General features: G+C 49.5%; 1 protein-coding gene across 6 annotated transcripts in view; it reads left to right on the forward strand.

Moving 5' to 3' along the window:
* SORBS3 (sorbin and SH3 domain containing 3) overlaps positions 1–19,794 on the forward strand; it is a 328,992-nt gene that overhangs the window by 55,355 nt on the left and 253,843 nt on the right. The window lies entirely within an intron of this gene.

Genomic DNA, 19,794 nt, shown 5'->3' on the forward strand with positions numbered 1-19,794 from the left:
TGGGGAGTAAGACTGAGGTTCTGGTCTATGCTAATACCAAGGGACTTGATTGAGCTCGAGACGGAGAGAGAGCAGTTAAGAGCTTTGATGTCAGGGATCCACTGTAGGACAGGGAGAGGGTTGCTTTTGGGGGAGAAGAGAATGATTTCTGTTTTCTTGGGGTTTAATTTAAGGTGGTTGTGATGGAACCAGGATTGGATCTTAGACAAAGCAATGTTAAGGTGCAAGACATCTGAATGGGATTTGATCTTATAGTAAAGTTGGGTGTCATCGGCATAGAGGTGGTAGCTGATCTTAGCTTGCTTAAGAATGAGTGTGAGTGGTTCCATGAAGAGGTTGAAAAGAGTGGGGGAGAGAATAGAGCCCTGGGGGACCCCCAAGGTGACAGGTAGAGGTTTGGAAAGACAGTCGCTGATTTTAGTTTGTTGGGTTCTATGTTTGAGGAAGGAGGTGAACCATTTCAGTACAGTGCCATTTAGACCAAAACGGTCTTTGAGAATGTTGAGTAAGACATTATGATTGACAGTATCAAAGGCTGCAGAGAGGTCGAGAAGGATGAGGATGGAGGATTCACCTTTGTCTAGAGAGTGGTGGATGTCATCGACTATGTTGAGCATAGCTGTTTCTGTGCTGCATCCCTTTCGAAAGCCTGATTGTAAAGGGTCCAGGAGGTTGAATGATTCAATGTGTTTGTTTAACTGGAGCAGAGCGCATTTTTCTAGGGCCTTGGATAGGAAAGGAAGGTTAGAAATAGGGCGTAGATTGTTTAAGTCATTGGGGTCAGCTGTGGCATTTTTTATGGTGGGGGTAATTTGTCCTAGTTGGAGGGAGGCAGGGACATTGCCAGTAGTGAGGGAGGAGTTGATGATAGTGGTCCAAAACGGAGCGATGATGTGCTTGAGGTCCTGAACAAGGTAGGCTGGAAGGGGATCTTTGGTATGAGAAGAAGGTTTAAGTTTGGAGATGATGTTGAAGACATCCCGTTCCGTGACTGGACAGAAATTACTCCAGAATGCATTATTTTTTGGTTGGGGGGCGATGTAGTCAGGTTCATGAGAAATGTTGAAGGGGGGATGTTGGGAAAAGTCCGGGGGAAGGTGAAGAGAGGGAGGAGAGATAGGGGGGATATTAGAGTAGGGTGTCTGGTCGTCAAGGTGGGGTGTTACAATGAAGGATTGTTCAATCTTGTTGATTTTATCAGAGAAGAAGCTTGCGATTTCTTCACATCTCTCGTTCGTAGCCATAAGTTTAGGTGGTGCTGAGGCCGTTTGGCTTTTGACAATGCTAAATAGTTCTCTAGGTCGGTTTCTTGCCCGGTCAAGCTGCGAACGGAAGAAGGAAGTCTTTTCCTTAAAGATGTGTTTTTTGTAGTTTGTTCTTGCGGTTCTAAGGAGGCTAAGGTTTGAGGTGGAGGGTTGCTGCCTCCAGGAGCGTTCTGTCTGTCTAAGAGCGCATCTTTCACTGTTTAGGTCGCTATTGAACCAGGACTTGGAGGGGTTACGTTTTAACTGTTTTAATTTGGCAGGAGCAATTTTGTCAAGAACATCACCAATTGATTTGTTATAGTGTTCTGTAAGGTCATTAGCGTTTTGGGAGGGAGGAGGAAGGTTTAGGTGAGCTTTAATTTTATTCTCCAGTTCGCCTGGGGGATGCGGTGGAGATTTCTAGTTAGTTTTTTTTGGTTGGGGGCGTTAATGTATGGTGGTTGTACAAAGCTGTTAATCGTGAAGAGGATGAGGTGGTGGTCGGACCAGTCGATGGGGATGATGTGGGAGAGGGAAGCCAGTTCCTTGTTAGTGATGATAGCGTCAAGGGTGGCTCCTTTGGTGTGTGTTGGGGCATGGCAGAGCTGTTCTAAGTTATTGATGTCAAGTAAGTCCTGGATGAGTTTAACCGAGGGGTCATCGTTTTTATTCCAGTGGAGGTTAAAGTCTCCGAGGAAGAGGTTTCTAGATTTAGTAGACGATGATTGAGTGAGAAAATCAGATAGTTCTTCCACAAAGGATAGAGGGTCTCCAGGGGGGTGGTAGATGGTATGTAGGCGGATAGGGGGTGATCCGTGAGTTATAGGATCAGCACCAAGGTATTCCAAAGTAGTGAGGTCCGGGTGTTGGACAGGCAAGAGTTGAAGTTCTTCTTTATAGATTATGGCGAGTCCCCCTCCGATTTTATTAAGCCTGTCTTTTCTAAGGATGGAGTAGCCGGGTGGAGAGAGCAGGTCGAGTATAGATGTTGAGTGGGCATTGAGCCAGGTTTCAGTAAGAAAGGCTATGTCAATGCCTTCACTAAGGATGCTTTCAGCGATATCTGTAGCATGACAGGCTGCCGATCGGCAGTTAACCAGCATGCAGTTAAGGAGTTTAGGGTCAGTTGTTTGGGGGGGGGAGGAGGAGGGGTGGATGACGGAGAGTTGTTGCGGGGGTCTAGGTGAGGCTGAGGAGGACGAGGTTCTTCTTGTGCTTATGATCACAGGAATGGAGGGATGTGGGGGGAGGGTGTTGGTTGTCGAGGTGGTAAGGGAGTGTATTTTATTTGGGTCGTGGAGGTCAGGATCAGGGAAGTGCGCTAACTAAATATCTCCATCTGTCTTGTTGTGGTACACTGACTCAGGCTTGGCAGCTTCCCTGCAAAGGCTTTCCACTGCTCAACCCAAACACCGACTCAGATGAGCTGTTTTTACAAATCTTGAGTAACCCAATCAGTGCCTGTAGTGGTGCTAGTTTATATTAATACCTTACTCTGCTGCCTTAGCTCTGTTATTCCACCTTCCTTTCTAATGTTTGTTCATACTTTCTTTCTCTCTGTCTAAAAATTCAGGCAGAGAAAATGTGCAGATAATTACCATAATTCAGACTATCTGTGGAATATTAGCAAAATGTCTGAAATCTGTGCGGGCACCAAGAAATCTGCATTGTCCACAGAAAGATATGTGCAACAAATTACGAGATCTCTGGTCTTGAGGTAACATTTTTACAGTGTCTTATTTGTTTTAGCTTGCATTAGGAAGTCATTATTAGAGCCGTCAGGGCGGAGTTCTGCAGCCTATTGTCAGCCACTCCTCAGCACATGTGGAAAGTGTATTAGTCATTTCCTTAATTTATTGGACTTTTGCTGTGTTCCCTTTAAAGAATTTTGTAATTCAATTAACTATTTTTTTTTTTATTTTTTTTTTAATCTGACTATAATTTGAGTGACTTTATTTCAGGTCATTTCTTCTAAACCTTATGTCCAGTTGTATTTTAATTGCATTTATATAGCGCTTACTACCCCTGATGAGGCATCGAAGCGCTTTTTTGGCTAATAGCACCCTACTACGGAACCCATAAAGGGTTAGTGGTGAATTAATATAGTGAAAATATGAAAGTAATTTGAGTGGTGGATATGTTAGTCAGTTTTTTGGATTGAGAAGGATAGTGGAGGGATAGAGAAGGGAAAAAGGTTTGCATTTATATAGCGCTTGCTACCCCTGATGGGGTGTTGAAGTGCTTTTTCGGCGAGTAGCACTCTACTCTGTAAAACATACAGTGTTAGTGGTGAATTAGTATAGTGAAATATGAAAGTAATTTGAATGGCGGATATGTTAGTCAGTTATTTGGATTGAGAAGGATGGTGGAGGGATAGAAGAAGGAAAAAGGTTTACATTTATATAGCGCTTGCGACTTCTGATGGGGTATTTCAGTGACTAGCACGCTACTTCGGAACCCATAAAGGATTAGTGGTGAATTAGTATAGTGAAAATATGAAAGTAATTTGAGTGGTGGATATGTTAGTCAGTTATTTGGATTGAGAAGGATAGTGGAGGGATAGAGAAGGGGGAAAAGATTTGCATTTATATAGCGCTTGCTACCCCTGATGAGCTATTGAAGTGCTTTTTCGGAGAGTAGCACACTACTCCGTAACCCATAAAGGATTCGTGGTGAATTAGTATAGTGAAATATGAGATTAATTTGAGTGGTGGACATGTTAGTCTGTTGTTTGGATTGAAAAGGATAGTGGAGGGATAGAAGGGAAGAATTTAGATTTTTTTGTTTGTTTTGGAGCTCATAGCAGTAGGAGGAGGCTTGGGATGAGTTAAAGGGAGGTGGAGGGGGATGAGTAAAAGGGAAGTGGAGGCGTAAGATTCAGAGGGAGGGAGGGTTCAAAAAGGCTTGTTTTGGGGGATCGGAATAGTAAAAAGAGGTATGAGATGATGCAAGGAGGTGTGGAGTAGGGAAGTCTTGAGAGTTCTTTTGGGGGGATCATAGTAGTGGTATGGGGTTTGGGATGAATGAGAGAGTGGAGGTAATGGGTATATTGATAGAGGTATAGGGTGAGAAATATGGTACTGCATTAGAAAGACTATTGGAAAAAGGTTTGAGATGAGTCAGAGTTGAGGTCGAGGATATATTGAGAGCAGTATAGGGTGAAAAATATGCTAGTGCATTAGATATGCCGAATTAGAAGAAAAGTAATAAGTAAAAAGTAGTAAATATATAGATCCAAAAGTAATAGATATAGATCCATAAGTACATAAAAGGTGTATAGATGCATAAAGGAAGGTAGTCTATGTAGATTAAAGATGCATGAAATAAACTCTGGCTTTCAAGTGTTCTTGTACTTTAAATTAGTTTTATTTATTTATATATTTTTTGTAGATCAATAGTGAAGTAATTGTAGATCAATAGTTATGATAAAAAGATTTACTTATTTATGCAGTCACTTATATACATGTTAAAAACATAGAATAATGTAACTATCAGTAATATGTACATTTGTTAAGCAGAACTAACGAATATCTATATATAATATATATATATTTTTTTTAAAGCATAATTATTCTACACGTATATACAAAGCAATACACATGTATAGGTACATGTTTTACACCAGGATATGATAGGTACATATCTATAGTACAGATAAATGCTTATATACAAAGAGATATGCTGTATATTTCCATCAGTTTGCGTATGGTGGTTATGTGGGGAAGGGCCAATTCTTGCGTAGTTTTCTGTAGATAAGGTGGTTGTCCGTAGATCTTATGTTGGGTGGTAAAGAGTTCCATAGTTTGGCTGCTTGAGCAGAGAAGGATGTGCCATCCATGGTTTTATTTCTTGTATCTTTGGATTTTGAGGCAAGGTGCCACCCTAGAGCAGAGGTTCCTTTGTTGAATGCGTTTGGTGATTTTATTCCTGATGAAGAGCGGATCCATTCCATGTATTGCTTTGCGGGTGATACAAAGCAGCTTGAATGTGGATAGTCTGGCAACCGGTAACCAATGCAGGGCTTTACAGGCAGGGGAGATGTGGTCTTGCGGTTTATATATATGTTGGAGTAGTCGGGCAGCCGAGTTAGTACATTTCAGGGGTCTGCACCCCTTCTTTGTTAATGAATATAGTTTAGCACAAATGATAACATTTTAGTGCGTGCGAGTAAAGCAGAGAGGGAATATCCTTGCTTTTTTGAAGACCGTTATACCTCTTGTTGCCAAGTCTATGTGGTCTTTGTGTGCGTTGACCATGCAGAGTGATTCTGCGGTGCTGCAGAATTGATGCCCTCGATGGCCGTTCTCTTTATATTTCCACACACCTTCCCTTGCCCTCAGCGCCACTGGAATTATATAGTGCCACAGCATTTTCTGCATTATTCTAGATTTGCCACATAATCATCTGCTGCATAATTTGCAGATTTTAGCAAAATAAAGTGTTTTAGCTCACACAGATCAAGAGTTACTAAAAGCAGTGGCACGTGCAGTTTAAGACTTCGCAATCAGTAGTTGACTTTTTAGGAGCTTTTGCTGTTTTTGGAGGTTATTTGGGTGTGCAGTTGATACTGATGAAATGAAACATTTCTCCAAACAATGTTAACGTGTCAAGATGACAAAATAATGAAGTATTACTATCACAAAAGTGCTGGATTACGCCACATAATTTGTTGTTTCTTGCCGCACAATTTTTGTCAACCCTGCCGCTAAGTTTGGCCCTCCCCTTTTGCAGAATACCAGTGGCTCTCTTCCATTCCTTTCTCATAACCCTTTCCTTCTTGCCTTGCCCCCCTCCTCTCGTGTTCTCATTCCTTTCTGTTCCGCCTCTTAACCTTCCAAGGACGTCTTTTTACTCTTAGTATGTTATGTTTATGAGACCCTCTGATAAAACTGTGTTTTTACCCTGCAGGCAGAATCTAGGCAAGAAAATGTACTGATTAATTTGTCCTATTTTTCATTCTTCAAAGGAATAGCCGTTCTTGTATTTCCTTTCACTTGGAAAGAATGCAGATAGATGTCCCACATCCAGGCTTCAAACGCTTGTAGCTGGCAGGAGGCCAACCCTGTGTATCAAACGTGCAGAGAGAGCATCACTGCGGAAGTCGCCTCACTCCAGAGAACATGCCATGTTTACATCTGCCAGAAGCACAGGAAACCGAGACAAGTTCACAAGCCCTTGGTGACACCTGTAAATCCTCCAGTCTGTAACAGGGGCGCCTGGACCAGGATCCCCCTCTTGTTGCCATGGAGCTACTAAATTCCTCTAGCTTCCGGTTCTGCGCTTTCCTTATACCAATCATTCTATTCAGGTGGTAGTTCCTTTGATTCTCTTCACATGAACCAAGTCTAAAAACCTAAGAATGCAATGTTGATAAAGAAAAGCCCTAATCTGGTAAAGGATGTCTGTGGTGCTACGGGGTTATTTAGGAACCTCTCCTTTGAGGCAGGGCCGGCGCTAGGCATGGGTAGTGTGGGCAGCTGCCCAGGGCCTCCCACTCAACCTACCAGCATGGGGCCCCGCACAATGGAAACACCCCATCGGACCTCCTGTACCCCTGCCGATCCAATTGAAAGAAAGGTGTCTCTTAACAACTGGGCCCTCTACCTGGACCTATAAGGGATGTGAGAAGGCCTAGGGGAGGGGCACACCTCTCTGGCTGCCCATTCAGGGACACTGTGGGACGCCCATTCTCGGCACTTTAGCGCCCGCACATCTCAGACCTTCAGCCGGGTCTGAGCTGTAAGAGATGCTTGTAGGTGGCTGAGAGGTGCTGCGGCCCAGCAGGAGTCTGCACAAAGCAGATTCTAGAGCCCTGGAATGTGTCGCTTATGTAAATTAGAGGGGCCTCGCACCTTCCCTTCCGCCTCGGGCCCCGAAAATCCTACAACCGGCCCTGCTGTGAGGGAATCGTCTGCATGTGCTGAATCAGCTGCTTCCTATACACTGGAGAAATAACCGGAGCTTGGTCACGTGACGCGTTCGCGCAAGGACCACACTCCACGCTGTTACTTGAAGCGTAAAAGGCCATTTTATTAGGACATGGTTGCAATCATTTAGACTTTATTCGACAGTACATAAATGCAATAAATATAATTTCCCCAACCCATACCCTCTCATTCTCCTTTCATCCATTCTCAAAACCATCTCACCTGTTAGACTCTTCCCCCATTCACTCGGTGACCTCCTTCCTCTCCCCATCACTTGCCCTCCAAGCATCCTCAGTGTAATTTCCTTCATTGGTCATTGCTTCCCGCGCCCGCTATCAGTCACTTGTGTACCGTTCTCCCCCCCCCCCCGAGGGGTGGATCCGCCCGTATGTGACTACCCACCCCTCCAAAGTACCGTGACGCCTCTACTCTGCAACCTGCCCTAAACTGGCACGCTCAGCCCAAAATCTATCCCCACCCTTCGCCTAATGTCTGTTGGGTGGGTGGGCGGACAAACTTTTCTCTCCCCCCGGTGGTGCTCAGGTGTCAGGGAGAGGCCGGATACTCCTCTCCTGACACCTATATACCCTCCCAACTCCCGCCCCTCTCCTTCCTATGATCCCATCCCCACCATGTCCTTCCGGCCGTTGCGCGAATTCCCCGGGGGAAGACTGGTCTGCGACCTTCACTTCCCCCGGGGCCCGCATCGCGCAAGGACCACACTCCACGCTGTTACTTGAAGCGTAAAAGGCCATTTTATTAGGACATGGTTGCAATCATTTAGACTTTATTCGACAGTACATAAATGCAATAAATATAATTTCCCCAACCGATATCGTCTCATTCTCCTTTCATCCATTCTCAAAACCATCTCACCTGTTAGACTCTTCCCCCATTCACTCGGTGACCTCCTTCCTCTCCCCATCACTTGCCCTCCAAGCATCCTCAGTGTAATTTCCTTCATTGGTCATTGCTTCCCGCGCCCGCTATCAGTCACCTGTGTACCGTTCTCCCCCCCCCCCCCCCCCCCCCCGAGGGGTGGATCCGCCCGTATGTGACTACCCACCCCTCCAAAGTACCGCCAACCAGGGAAGCCCCCGGAGGGCGGTTCCCTGCCCCACCCCCAGTTCTAGTGCACCTTTCGCCTCCATCCAGTCTACCTTGCGGCACCCTGTGGACGACACCCATCCCCTAAACCTGCGTCCCGTCTAAAGTTCCCTCTTCCCGGGACACCCCAGACTGCGAAAGGTGCACCTATTCTAAGTAGGACTACCTGTCCCCCCAGGTTGCGATCCCAACGCCTCCCCCACCTCTCCAGGCACCAGGTGGATGACCATCCACCCTTAAAAAAACTATGTCCTGTGGCAATAAGCAGCTTTTACCAAACAAACCCCGTCCGTGACAAAAATGTACCATCGCAAACAACCACCTGTCTTCCTTCCCCCCCGTCTCCTTAACCGCGGACCGTCCCCCTGTAACCCTGGTCCATCGCCCCCAAACTCCCTTCTTGGCAAGGCCCCGGTGGATGACCATCCACCCGTACAGCCAGTATCCGCTGTAATCCTGTAACCTTCCAGGCCAATCCCCCATCCCTGAAGAGTGTCCCAGCCCCAAACAAGACCACCTGTGCCTCTTCCAACAGACCCATTACCTGCGGGCCATTCTCCTGTAAGCATGTCCGACAGCCCTCAAAGTCCATCCTCTGCAAGGCACCACCGGTGGACGACCATCCACCCATAAAGCAAGTGTCCTTGTCCAACAAGGTACATTTCCAGGGCAATCACCATCCATGAAAATTGCTCCATCCCCAAACCAACCGTCCCCTCAAACAGTCCCCATCACCTGTGGGCTATTAGCTGTAAAGCATGCTCAACAGCCCCCCAAAAATTCCCTCCTCTGCAAGGCACCATCGGTGGATGACCATCCACCCTTACTCCAGTGTCCCTCGTAAACCAAGAAACATGTCCAGGATCCTCCCCATCTATGAAAGCGCCCCATCCCCAACCAGGCCACCAGTTTCCCCTCAAACCGTCTCATTCACTGTAGCCCGTCTCCTTGTAAGCATGTCAGACGTCCCCCAGAGACCATTCATTGCAATGCGCAGTGCTTCCCCCTAACCCGCTTCCCAAGTTCCTTGTCATTGAACCATATACCTTGCCATGCCTCGTGGATTAAACCAGACCTGCCCTATTCCGGAGTACCTTCTCTCCAACGCCTTTGCTTGTAGTGGAGCCAGTTCCCATATCGTATGACACAGTCACTCCCACTGGCCGCAACGCTCACCCTGAGTCAATTCTGCTGTTCCCCCCGCAATCATCAAACATCCCAAATGACAGTGTTCCCTGCCTGATGACATCCGTACACCTGCCATGTCGCCTCTGTTGCTGCCCAACGTTCGGGAGAATGTCCGCCTGTCCAGGCGACCACACTGGATCCCAGGCCACTCCCCCTACCTGCAGTAGAAAAAGAATGATTAGTCCCGTACGGATTATGTCCCTTTCCCTTCCATCCCCAGTCTCTCCAAAACCCCCACCCAAACCCCTTCTTGTACCTATAACGGCACCACACACCCTACTATACTGTCATCTCCCCAAGCTCCGACTTCCCCCCCCCCACCCCCGAACAGCCCTCCTGATGTCACCTCTGTGCCAGCCCTCAGGCGTAAGAACCGTGCCTCTCCATAAGGGAGCCACTTCCCGTCGGCCCCAGCCCTCGAACAAAACCTAAATAGTCTGTAGCGCCGTTAAACTACCTTCCACCTTTGGCAACCCCAATTCCCCAGCCATAGGCCTCCCTTCTCTTACCACCAATTACTGGCGCCTCATTGCCCCCTCTCGCTTTCCCCAGCTCAGTCGCCACCCGCACCACTCCCCCCCAACCGCTGTAGCCGAACAACCACCCAAACCTCCCAATCGCCCTTTCCCGGGCCACTACCCTCATTCTCCACTACGCCTCATGCGCCTACGCTGCCCTATTTCGATAAACGTCGTGCCCCTTGCTTCACCCAGACAAGCACGGCACCAACCACCCATCACCACAGCCACTGCGCCCGTGTCTGCTGCCCCACCGATACCCTGTCATCGCGTCTCCTGTGTCCTGCACTACCATATTCCCAGAAGCCCCCGACGAAATCGCCATATTGTCAGTTGTGCTACGACACGACCACCGTGTGCTGGTTCCTTGCCCCCGACACGCAACACATCTCCCTGATGTTTTAAAGAAGAGTGTGAAATTTACCACCTTACAACACTGACAGCGTGTGCGGAACTCGAACCCTTGTCCTGTGAGATCCTTTACAATTTCAGGCACAAGACTTACTATTGAGCTATAGGTCCTGGCCCCTATAACTAAAACTGCGCCCCGTAAGCCAGAATCCCTGTTTCCAAATTATTGCTCTCTTCAGCTACCCCTCCGGCGCACCCCCTCAGCCCCCTGTACTGCGATGCCTACCGAGAGGTGATTATCTTATCAAGTGGCCAACAAACTACCTCTACCAGTCCCACTCCCCAGGCAAGTCCCTACCTGCAGAACACTGCCCCCGTCACGCCTCGCGACGCTCGCGCTCCAGATACCGCATTTCTTCAAGCTCTCAGCCCCCACCCAGTGTGCACAGGCAGACAGGCAATCCCGCTTTCTCTGCATATTTGCCCTGGCCAACAGCCGCCCTTGCGCCCAGCGACATCCCCCACACCCACCCGGTGCCAGCATGGTCCCAACCTTACTGAAGGAAATACCATTGCATACACTTAGAAATGAGCACCCGGTGACAACCAGGGCGTGAACACTTTATCGTCAAAGTACGACGCCAAGACCTTACCCCCCCGTTCATTTACCTGAGCGTCCGTCTAGGACCTCCTCTTCCAGACCGGAGCTTCTTGCCCCCGCTCCGTCTGAGGCCGCACTCGCCTGAAACAAACAACAAAATGGACTGGTTACCTGCACTCCCCCCCCCCGCCCCTGGCAATCCCCCACTCCAAGGCCCCACCGGAGACGTACTCCGCTCCTTGCATGTATCACCCCCGAACTCCCCCGCTGACCAGCTGTGCGTCATTTGGGCCCTGGGTTCCCCAGGCCCCCAGCATTGTCCCAACCTTACTGAAGGAAATACGAGTGCATACACTTAGAAATGAGCACCCGGTGACAACCAGGTCGTGAACGCCTAATCTTCAAAGTACGACGTCAAGACTGTTACCCCCCATTCATTTACCTGAGCGTCCGTCCAGGACCTCCTCTTCCAGACCGGAGCTCCTTGCCCCCGCTCCGTCTGAGGCCGCACTCGCCTGAAACAACAACGAAAAAGGACTGGTTACCTGCACTCCTCCCCCCCCCCCCGCCCCTGGCAACCCCCCATCGGACATCCTCCTATCGCACTGTATCCGGCACGCCAACTTCTCCTCTGTCGCAAACCGTCACATTCTTCCATCTTCACCCCCAACACCATCCATACCACCCATCACACAGCACATACTCAGAACTTGGTAGGATTCACAAGGTTGTATTGCTCAATGCGCGAATCCCTCGAAGGAGGGCAGGCCGCCGCGGACCCCCCTACTGCTTCTGGCCAGTGTCTCGGGGCCGTTGTGCGCCCCGCTGGCATCACCCCTTATCTGCCGGCCTTCTCCGCCGGTCCTGGATCCCCCCCCCCCCCCCACTCGGTCGCGAAACTAAGTGGGTCCCCAGCACCACCGGGTCTCGTGCCGTGCTGGCAATCCCTCACCCGGACTCCGATGACCTCAGCCACTACCGCCTGCAGCTCCCCGCCTCCCTCTAGGCCCACCCCCTACCCCTCCTTCCCTAGCAGCAGCACCTGTGCAAAGCCCTGCCTCGCTACTCCTACACTGCCACCTGCTCCAGTCCCCCCTCAAAACCTATGCCGGACCCTGCCTTGCTGTGGGTAAAGCCGCTGGGCTGTGCCCTCTGTCCTCTACCCTGAGTAGGCTCCACAAATGCTGGGGAAAGCCGAATTCAACAACCCGTGCCGCCCCCTCACCCCAAACCACGTCCCTCTGACCCCACGTGGGCAATGTGCAGAGCCCGTTTTGCATAATTATATAGCGCGAACTTGACCTTGAGGTAGTGGAGCGCTTTCCCTGGCCCCTTATCCGCATTACACATACCGGCACGGGGAGATGAAGTGATTTTCCCAAAATCACAGGGTGTGGGCGCAACAGCGAGGCTCAAACCCAGGAGTGCCGCACCCGGGTCGGCAGCGCAGCAGACCGACGAAAAACGCAGCTCCCCCTTCCGGGGAGCAGAAATAGGAGGGGTCCCGCCTCTGCCCCACCAGACCCCGATGTATACCCCGCGTGAAGAAAACCGGGGCGCTCCCACCATGCCGGGCGACACACGCATACCCCGCCTTCCCCCGCCTCAGTCCCGCCTGCCAGGATCGCGCCGCCGTGAGTGCCGTCCCTGTGCCCGCCCCCCTCCCGCATGACCCATGACAGCACGCTCGCGCAAAGGAATAGACGCGCCCGCATTCAGTGCCCCCCCAGCCCCCGCGCATCCCGGACAACCGCGATAGGGCAGCCCCCGCCCCCTACCTGAAGCAGCCGGTCGAATCCACCATCCAACGCACGCGAGGCCATCCCGGCCCACACGCCCGATGAGACTGCCCCAGGACGTAGGATATCAACCCGGCCGGCCCATCCAAGACCTCATGCAGCTCCGACTTCCGCCGCATCGAAGACACCACGTCGTGGCAAATTCACTTTCCCTGCCCTACCAACCAGTGCCAGCCCCCCGCCGATCGACAAATCGGCAGATGGCCTAACCCTGTGTGACCTATCTACAAACTTTTCTCAAACCCCCCCCCCCCCCACCCCCGGTGGTGCTCAGGTGTCAGGAAGAGGCCGGATACTCCTCTCCTGACACCTATATACCCTCCCAACTCCCGCCCCTCTCCTTCCTATGATCCCACCCCCACCATGTCCTTCCGGCCGTTGCGCGAATTCCCCGGGGGAAGACTGGTCTGCGACCTTCACTTCCCCCGGGGCCCGCATTGTGCCATTGACGGCAGTGAGTGCAGTGCCCGGGGTCCTTGAGGTGTACAGCTGCTCTTGTGCGGTTCATTCTCGGTTAAGATAGTATTAAGGCTCCTCGATGCTCACCTTATCCCCCAGTGCTCTCACCTCCTCTGTCCCTTCTTCCTGTGATCCAGCCCAACTCGCTGCTTGTGAAGTTCTGCCCTATCACTGTCTCTACTGTCCAGGCCCTGCCTCTTGACTGCCCCTCTAAGACCCAGCCCCCATTCACTGTCCCCTATACCCCAGTTCCTCCTCTATTGCCTGTTTGCATAAAACTCCATGCCCAAAAGCAGTTGTGTGCAAAGGGCTGCCCTCTTGGCAGGAGCTTGTGTGCGCTTGTCGACAGTACCAGCAGTGACGCCACTTAGGGCATCAGGAAGGGCGCACATGAAAGAATGCACAATCAACAACATTATTTACATGTGGGATGAAAAGCAGATCCTCAATGAAGGGGGCTCCTAGGCTGCGATTCTAGGCACAAGAGTAAGGATTTTATAGTTTACTCTGGCCTTAACTGGCAACCAAATGTACATCTTTCTTAGATGACCTTGATTTACAACGATCATATGTTTCCTCCCATTTATAATATGCAGCAGCGGCTCCTCCGCTAAGGCAGAGGAGCGTCGCCCCACTGCTGTTCAGCAGGGCAAAAAAGGAAAAATAAAATGATAATAACATGATATCATTTTATTGTTCCCTGCTGAAGCAGTTTTGTGGGCCGATTGGGGCAGGGTTGCTCACAGAGCAGGGAGGGAGTGGTTTGGGCACTTTCTAAGTGCGCATGACTGTTTGGCCGGCCGTCTTGGGCCGGGCAAACAGTCATGCACACTTTCTTTTACAGCCTGATGGAGAACATGCAAAGGCTCATAGTCCCCACCTGAGCACCAAACCACGGCACTCATATCAATCACTAACTACATTGCTATCATGGTGACAGCAGCGTCATGATCGGCTTAGGGGAGACTGTGTGCTTCCGTTCCAGGACTCGTCGGCAAGAGAAGTAGAGGAGAGACGCGGCCGTGAAGAGGTAAGTGTATTTTTTTATTATTTATTTCTATTCTACCCCCCAGCCATGCCACCCCCGATCTGTGCCAGCTGTCACTGCTCTTGAGTGAGCCCTCTCCTTATTTACCATCCACTGCATGCCTCACTGTCCATATTCATCCCTTCTCGCAGTTGCGTGCCCGTTGCCTTCTCTCTTATGTTCTTCTGCAGTTGTCCACATCTAATTCTATAGATCACATCCTCTGCCCTCTTTTGAAACAGGTAATGCATATCCCTGCAACCTTCTCTTTTCTAGCCCATCTGTTTCATTCACCAATCATTTGCATGAACTCACATAGCCCCTACTAAAGGTGACTGAAAACTCCTATTAACTGACTTGCCACTAAACAACTGAAGTAAGTGCATGTGATTACCTGAGAGTGCACAACTAAACCTAATAACCACTGGATTAGCCAGTGATATAGGGTTCCGAAGAAGCGTGCTACTCTGTAAAACTCATTGCTGCGTCAGGGGTAGTAAGAGCTATATGAATTTAATTACAATACAATACAATAGCCAGTGCAAAGGATTCCTTGGGTCATACTTAGTCTTGTGTCAGGAAGTGGGCTTGAGGTTCTGCTTACTGCGGCCCAGATGTGGTATTCAAAACCCACTTGCACTAGGCTCCTTGAAGAGATGGAAAGGCTAGTGGTACTCCGGGAGTATTGGTGCAGTTTGGACTGAAGTTGCACATGCGGAGGATGTGCTGCGTGGCACGGTGTTGGCACTGAACTGCAATTCCCAACAGACCTCTTAGAGAGACAACGGCCATCTCGGATTGTCGGATATAACCTTTCTCATGGTTCACAGCATCCTTTGTTACACAATTGTGGTACAATGTTGCTGCAGCCAGGACATCACTACATGTATTCTGATTTTCCCCACAAAGACTTGTTGCCTTTTATAAGGATAGTTTGTTAGGACAGTTTGACTCGAGAGAAGTATCCCGAAGTCGACTTAGTGATGAACTTGAAATTTGAACAATTCTCTTGACCATTTATTTGAATTGGTAAAACTGGGGTTATAGTGTGCTACTGCTACCCTGTTTTGTAAGAGGTAGGACTTATAAAACTGAAAATTGCATATGTATTAAGAATGTCATGTGTTAAAGTTTTAGCAAGCATAAGGTAAAGAGATAAAGGAATAATATGTATTAACAATAGTTGTTGTTCTGAAGTTCTACAGAAGTCAAGTAGAAACTAACTCACCTCCCACAAATGTCTGTGTAGTGAAGAAGCTTGAGGTAGTTGCTGAAAGCATAGGGAGAAATACTAGAGTATGTTCCAGGAATTAATTGTGGTATCTTTTAGTTTTCAGCAAATACCCATCCTATATTGAAGAGCATAGAGTTGGGTACGCAGTGACAGTGTTCATGTATATCCATTAAAAAGTGCAGATATGTTTAATTTCGACAAGACTCAAGGTATTTATTTGTCTTTTAAGTATTCACTACATTCTGCTGATTTAGTTGACCAGCCACGTGACGAGGCAAAAGTGATAGTCCTATGTCTCTGTTTTGCTTATAATCCCATTCCACTTCTACCACTTGCTCTCATATTTCTCTGTATGTGGTCACTAGTCAGCGGTGGCTCCTCCGCTAAGGCGGAGGAGCGTCGCCCCACAGGAAAAATTAAATAGCAACACCATGTTATTATCATTGAATTTTTTTGTAGTGGTTCTGTAAGTGTGGGACTGGGTTGTAGTCACAAAACAGCAGGGGGAGAAGTGGTGGGCACTTTCTGAGTGCGCATGACAGTTTGCATTACACAGCCTGGGTGGAGAACATGCACAGCTTCCCAGCCCCTATCCAAGCATTGAACCACGGTGCTCAGACCAATCATGATGCTGCTGTCATGCTGGTGATAGCAGCATCGTGATTGGCTAGGGGAGCCTGGGTGCTTCCTGTTTCCTGTGTCGTTAACAGAAGGATGGAGGAGAGGCGGCCGCCGGGAAGGTGTTATTTTTTTAATTTTTTTTAACTCCACCCCGCCACTACTGTTCTGTAGCAGCAGCTACTGTCATTAGTGGTAGTTTTGAGATAAGGAATTGAGAATCTCTCCTGTGTGATCCAGTGCACAAGAGTATGGCAGTCTGACAGTCTGACAATGATGATAATGAGTGAGCCACGACAGAGTGAAACTGTGAATGTTGGAATATAACTAGACTATGAATATAGCGAATTGCAGAGCTAGACACAGAATGGAGAGGCATGAAAATGCCTAGTATAGAGGAGGAGCCAAGATGGCGGACGGACAGGACGTCTGAGCTCCCGGCTCCGCAGCCCGTCTGCTGTTTATATGACATCCTGATCTTTAATCCTGCCTACGGTGCGAGCAAATGTAACCACGAATGCGCTGATACTTTCCGCATTCCTCCGATGTCCCCGCCGGCTTTTTTGGTCGAGGATTCATAGAGTTTGCCGACTTCGGACCTTGCCCACGCACCCTGGCCCGACCACCGTCACCGGACACCGCTTATCACGTACGGTGAGACGACCTGGGGCTGGACCGGCGCCTGGGGAAATGTGACCGGATGTGGAGTGGGCGGCTTGGCGGAGCCTTCTTCGCGACGGAGAGAATTCCTGTATGATTGGGCCCGGGCTGGCGAACCTTCCTTTGTCCTGCTACCAGCGGTCAGAGCGGTATCCGTTTTAGAGCGCCCACCACCCGCATTGCAATACAGCCGAGGGCTCTCCCATCGAGTGAGCCCCGTATAGCGAGCAGTAACTTTTCTTGCCTTAACTACTATTCCTCCGCCCTATGGAGTCGCCCTCACCCCTCCGCTGTGGGCTAACTGCCAAAATGGTGGCGGTGCCGGTCTACCTCGCCGGAAAGACGGAAGCCTCCATACCCCTGACGCAAGCTTCCCTGCCTACTGTCGAGCTGGAGGGTGTCCTGGTGGCGCCTTTACATACTGCCGACATGCGGAAGCGAGGAGCAGACCTGACCTATGGTGATATCCTTCTAGCCCTGGAAGACTTGAGGGCGACATGGTGCCAACACACTCGAGAACTGGAGCGGAAGATCGATGCTGCTATGCCATCCAGGGAACTCCTGCGGTTGTCTGACCCCCCAATGCCTCTCATTCCCTTCGAGGTGGATACAATGTGGCGACAGGGGGATACTGTGGAACGTCCTCTCCCTGGCTACAGTGTCGAGTGTTCTTTTAATGACAAAGTTGCAGATACAAAGCTCCCTTCCACTTTACAAGCTGAGACTCTGCCTCTGCAAGTGTTGCCACGGCTTCCTCAACATCGCCGGAGTGTGTGCCGTTCTGTGGGGAAAACTGTGTTGGTTACTATCGCTGTGGTGATGGTTTATGATTGGGAACTCTCGCTTCCTCTCCCTCGGCGTCTTCTATGCCGGGAGCGGCCATCTTGCTCCTTTGTTCTGCCTGAGGTACACTCCCAGCGGTGGCCATGCTTGGTGGGGTCTCCGCGTTCTGGCCAGGGCTGATGTTGTCTCCCTTGATGATCCTGCCTGACCGCCTGGCATGACCCGGACTAGAATATTTGTCTATGTATTTGCTGTGCCGCATGTGTGTAATTTGCTATTGTTGATTGCGGGGGTGGATCTGTGGGGCCCCTTAGGATCGGGCCAGGGCTGGGCGATTCCCTTTAGTTTGCTGTACGTATTGGCGGGCGGGTACTAGGACGGGACTGCTAATTATCTGATTTATTTGCACATTTGGAATGGAGTCTCCCCACCTGCTGCTTTGCTTGCTACTTCAGTTGTGCTGATGATATTCAGGGTGGGGGATGCTTATGGGGCTGTGGTGACCGGGAGTATGTAAAATTTCCTCCTCCTGCCTTCTCTGGGAGTCGGAGACTGGGATGTTCTTTCCCACTCTCCGGACTCTCTTCCTACTTGGGGTTCATTGGGGGCGACAGGCATGCCTATTGGGGGGGGGGTGGGCCGTGGCCTTCCGCTGGTATGCAGGGTGGGGGGATGGGATGTGTTCTATGTCTTTTCTTTGTCTCTATGGCCCTCTTTCTCTTTCTTTCGCTCTTCTTCTTCGGTTTCCTTTTCTTTTATGTTTCTTTGTTTCTTCGGGGTCGGGGTTCAGTGTTAGTTGGGAGTTTATTGTGTTCTATCATTCTGTGGTATAGTGTTTGCTCTTAGTTCCAGGATGGTGGCTACCTGTTTCCTTGCAAATGCTTCCCTATATAACGCCTCCTTCTGGGAGCTCCGTGAATGGTTATGTCTCTCCTGGTCAATGTTAGCTTCGACTCCTCTCGTAGTTCACTACATTGTACGCGACAAAATCATAAAATTAAACCTTTTCTTATCCTGACATTATTGTTCTATGTTCTACAATGTCATAGCGGCCGGCCCCGAGGGGTTGTAGGCAGACGCTGTGTATTGTGCATTTACCGAAATAAAGGTTTTAAAAAAAATAAAAAAAAAAATAAAGAAAATGCCTAGTATAGGGACTGCAGATAGAAGAGTGAGTTAGACTGAAAATACAGACTGAGAAAAGTGAGAGACAGTGATATAAAGAGCACGAGGAGAAGACTAGCAGTGGGAGGATGAGTCAAGATAAGGAACGAGACAAAGTACAGGCCGAGGATGATTAATAGAGGTGTTGGTGCTACCTGTTAGTTGTAGTGCACAAAGTACTTCTGCTGGTTCTAGTACCTCTATGGGAAATACGTCTGTGACTAGCTGTATTATTGCTTAAAACTGAACCTTCTTTTTAGGTCTCGCCTGAGCCAGTGCATGCGCTGCGAGACATTTAGTAAGCGGCTTTTGAAAGTGCCACCACAGGCTTTTGGTGGCCTCCAGCTTGCGTGCACGCGCACCCCCGCCATCTGTCTTTCCTCCGCCACACAACTCCCGCTTCTCACCCTCCACAGATTGCTTCTCGCGGCCGCTGGCGCGCGGCCAACGCTTGCATCACTCGCCACGCTTGATCGCGATCACTTTCACGGCCGTGTCACTGTCACGGCCGCGCGGCCAATGCTTGTTAACTTCATCGATGAAAAACACCTATTGACATATCGAAGAAAAACTGAGTCTCAGGCTTCCTTCTGATGTCATGGTTCTTGCGTCTAATTATCTTCTTTCTCAAAGCCCACATACACGAGCAGCGATGGACAGTGGGCGATACAAATGCAACTTCTTTTTTTAAGGTAAGCTGTTTTTGCGAGGTAGAGTCTCGCTCCAATATCGACACGTGAGACCCCTAAAGTATGGGTAAAACTGTGCGATTTGCTAAAGATTAGCAGGACTTCGACTGTTCGGTCTCATATTCACTTCTGGTTTCTCACTTCCCTGTACGTTTTCCCATTGGTCCCCAGCTGCCGCGTCACGCCTCTCGGTCACGTAATTGAAATTCCTTGCCACCTTCTCCAGCCTACATCCTGTTCGAGTTGTCTGGCCAGACTTTTAGCTTCAGCTTCCATGCTCATGTTTTTTACGGACTCTTTTTCCACTCTAGATTCCGTGGGCGGGATTAACAGGGCTCGCGTCAATGTGATGACATTCGCGAGTGCACCGCCTACAAAAACTTTGTTTTTCAAGGCTGCTTTTACGAGGCTGTATCCGGGGCACC

This window comes from Triturus cristatus, chromosome 11, assembly GCF_964204655.1.
Source record: "Triturus cristatus chromosome 11, aTriCri1.1, whole genome shotgun sequence".
NCBI lineage: Eukaryota > Metazoa > Chordata > Amphibia > Caudata > Salamandridae > Triturus > Triturus cristatus.